General features: G+C 36.3%; 1 pseudogene; it reads left to right on the forward strand.

Annotated features, from left to right (window-relative positions):
- The first annotated feature begins 3,386 nt into the window (after window positions 1-3,386).
- Window positions 3,387-3,793, forward strand: LOC113609112 (60S ribosomal protein L32 pseudogene; annotated as a pseudogene).
- Window positions 3,794-4,163: the final 370 nt, after the last annotated feature.

The following is a 4,163-nucleotide window of genomic DNA, read 5'->3' on the forward strand; positions in this document are numbered from 1 at the left end:
ATTTTTAAAGATTAGTTCTAACAATATTCAGGAGTCTACAGTACTTATCAAAAAATGATATATTTCTAGTTCTTATGAAACACTCAGGTTCACCTTCTCACCTACAGACCTCATCATAAAGCACAGCATGTATCTTGTAGATATTACTGCTTTGTGTATGTGTGATCAAAGGTTATTGCACTCTATCCTATAGATATTCATATGGAAAACTATACTTCTTTCCTCGATGATGATCCTTGTAGCTTTGTTTAGATGATTATGTCAGCTCTTTCCTCTTAATTTTTACCTCATTCTCTATACAATTATTTGGCTCTGGGCAAGGAAAATGAGGCTTCTGAGTGCTTAACAATTTAGTAGAGATGGACATGTAAAAATTGCACATCCTATTTGGTTAACTGCACCCTTACTTACCTTTTAACTTTTTTTCAGTTCTCATTCTCTAGTATGGAAGCATGGTTTGTAATAGCAATCAGATTTAGCCCTTTATTTCTATTCTGGCTCCCACTACTCTGGATTATTTGCAAGACCACAACAATCTCCAAACTAAATTCCTTGTCTCAAGTATTTTTGTCCTCTAATCCACTCTTCATGCCACTGTCAATTTTATCTCTTTCAAGCACCACTTACAATTTGTAATCCTTTTTGTTCACGTACCTACAAAGGTACCCTGCTGTTTACTGGATCAAATCCAAACTCATCATTTGACAGCTCAAACCCCATAATCTAATACAACACTCCCTCTCACTAGCCAGTAATACTGACCTTCAGTTCTGGTTAGGTCACATCTCTTCTCAACCCATTCACACTCCCCACAAAAGTCATGACACATTTATATGATTCAGCTATTAATTTATATTGTAAAATGAATATTATGTTAATATAACAAAAAATTCAAGACAAAACTGCCCACAAGCTCATAGCAATCAGATATGTTCACTTGTCTTTTCTTCACATAATAACAACAGCAAATAATGATATAGTATTTATCATGTGTCTGCCATATTCTAATAGCTTTAAAAATATAATCTGTATAACCAGCATCTGTAACAAGCATCTATTCTGATTGGTTGCTGCTTGTGCCACACTACTTGTTAAATATAGTGACTATCATCCTTGGTAACAGGAGTGGTCAGAGAAAGCTTTTATCTGTGCTGAATTAAGGGAGGGAGTACTGAAAAGTGTTTCAAGCAAAGGAAGTGATATGCTATGGGTCATCAGCGTCTAAGAAAACATAGGAAATTGAAAGTAGGCCGGGGCACCTGGAGTGAAAAGGGAGTAGGAGATTGAGAACAGATGCTAGAAAGGCATGCTCCAGAAAGATCATTATGGACCTTGAAAATCATTAAAGCAAAGAAGAAACTAAAGTAGAGAAATGATATGTTCAGATTAGTATTTTAGAAATTTACTCTGTCAGCAATGTGGGGAATATATTTAAGAGGTTAGGTTGTAGGTAGAATTACTTGTGTGGGGGAACTCTTTTCTGTCTCTGTCACGTTTGTCTATCTCAGGTTCTATTCTGTGAACAGTATTGAGTTTTTTTTTCTTTTTTTTTTTTCTTTTGTATTGAGTTTTAAACTTCTTTCTCACATGAAAGTGGGATACAGCATTTTACCTCTTCTCCCAAAAACTGTCTGTCAGTACAACAGGAATGCCCATGTCTGTCCTGTATCCACATAACTCTCTAGATCAATTGTTTCTAAGGACTTGCTGTGAAACAAAATATAAACCAAAGACTTTCTTTTGGCTTACAATGTCCTCTATGATCTTTTCTCTGCCCAAGTCCATGAACTGATCTCGTATCATTCTCACCTTCACTCACCATGGTCCAGCCACACTGGCTTTGTTTTATTATTTGAATAAATGAAGGACTTGGTGTTAGTTGTTTACTTCTGCCTAGAATGTACCAACAACCTTCCATTCTTTATCTCCAATGCTACTACAGCTAGATCTTTTTTCTTCATATCTCAGCTTAGATATCACCTCAAAGAGGCCTTTCCTAGCCACTAAATCTGAAGAAACCAAAGAGTGTTCAGCCTATGTTTTCCTCTAGTTTTATGGTTTCCAGCCTTACATTTCGAATTTTAATCAATTTTGAGTTTATTGTTGTATATGGCATTAGAGAATGTTCTAATTTCATTCTTTTACATGTAGCTATCCAGTTTTCCCAGCACCACTTATTGAAAAGACTGTATTTTTTCCATTGTATATTCTTGCCTCCTTTGTCATAGATTAATTGACCATGGGAGCATGGGTTTATTTCTGGGCTGTCTATTCTGTTCTACTGATCTACGTGTCTATTTCTGTGCCAGTACCACACTCTTTTAATTACTGTAGCTTTGTAGTATAGTCTGAAGTCAGGGAGCATGATTCCTCCAATTCTGTTCTAATTTCTTAAGATAATTTTCTTGTTCCCGATCTTAGAGAAAATGCTTTCAGCTTTTCACTGTTGAGTATAATGTTATCTGTGAGTTTGTCATATTTGACCTTTATTGTGTTGAAGTATGTTCACTCTATGCCCACTTTCTGGAGAGATTTTAATTATGAATAGATTTGAATTTTGTCAAAAGCTTTTCCTGCATCTATTGAAATGATCCTATAATTTTTATTCTTCAATTTGTTAATGTGATATATCACATTAATTGATTTGTGGATATTGAAAAATCCTTGCATCCCTGGGATAAAGCCCACTTGATCATGGTGTATGATCATTTGCTGACAGTCTTTGACATAAATTATAGCAATATTTTTGAATTTATCTTCTAAAAAAAGGAAATAAAAGCAAAAATAAACAAATGGAAACTAATTAATCATAAAATCTTTTGCACAGCAAAGGAATATATCAACAAAATAAAAAGATAACCTGCCGAATGGGAGAAAATATTTGCAAGTAATGTGACTGATAAGGGGTTAATAACCAAAATATATGAACAGTGCATATAACTCAACATCAAAAGAACAAACAACCTGACTAATAATAAGAAGAAGACCTGAATAAATATATTTGTAAAGAGAACATGAAGATGTTCAACAGGCAGATGAAAATATGCTCAACATCATTAATCATCAGGGAAATGCAAATCAAAACCACAATGAGATATCACCTCACACCTGCCAGAATGGCTATCATCAAAAAGAACACAAATAACAAATGGTGGAGAATATGTGGAGAAAAGGGAACATTTGTACACTGTTGCTGTCAATGAAAGTTGGTGTAACCACTGTGTAAAACAGTACAGAGGTTTCTCAAAAAATTATAAATAGAACTGCCATATTACCCAACAATCACACTCCTTGGTTTATATCTGAAAGAAACAGAAACACTAATTTGAACCCCTCTCTTCCGCGGAACTCCCTATGGGGGTGGAAGCCATCTTCTACTCAGCATCATGGCTGCTCTCAGATCCCTCGTGAAGCCCAGGATCATCAAAAGGAGGACCAAGAAGTTCATCCAGCACCAGTCAGACTGATATATCAAAATAAAGTGGAACCGACAGAAACCCAGAGGCATTGACAACAGGGTGTGAAGGAGATTCAAGGGCCAGATCTTGATGCCCAACATCAGTTACGGGAGCAACAAGAAAACAAACACATTCTGCCCAGCAGCTTCTGGAAGTTCCTGGTCCACAGCATCAAGGAGCATGAAGTGCTGCTGATGTGCAACAAATCTTACTGTGCTGAAATTATTCACAATATCTTATCCAAGAACCACAAAACCATTGCAGAAAGAGCACCCCAGCTGTCCATCAGAGTCACCAATGCCAATACCAGGCTGGACAGTGAAGAAAATGAATAGACAGCTCATGGTGCACATTGTGTTTGTGTTAATAAAACCACAAAACTCGAAAAAAAACACTAATTTGAAAAGATACATGAATCCCAATGTTCAGAGTAGCATTATTCACAGTTGCTAAGATATGGAAGCCACCTAAGTGTGTTCTTTTATTCTTTTTTTAACATCTTTATTGGAGTATAACTGCCTTAAGCTGTTGTGTTAGTTTCCACAATATAACAAAGGGAATCAGCTATACGTATACATATATCCACATATCCACTCCCTCTTGCATCTCCCTCCTACCCTCCCTATCCCACCCCTATAAGTGGTCACAAAGGATGGAGCTGATCCCCCTGTTCTATGCAGCTGCTTCCCACTAGCTATCTATTTT

Source organism: Aethalodelphis obliquidens, unplaced genomic scaffold (assembly GCF_003676395.1).
Source record: "Aethalodelphis obliquidens isolate GAN/ISIS:26980383/991018 unplaced genomic scaffold, ASM367639v1 scaffold54, whole genome shotgun sequence".
Lineage (NCBI taxonomy): Eukaryota > Metazoa > Chordata > Mammalia > Artiodactyla > Delphinidae > Aethalodelphis > Aethalodelphis obliquidens.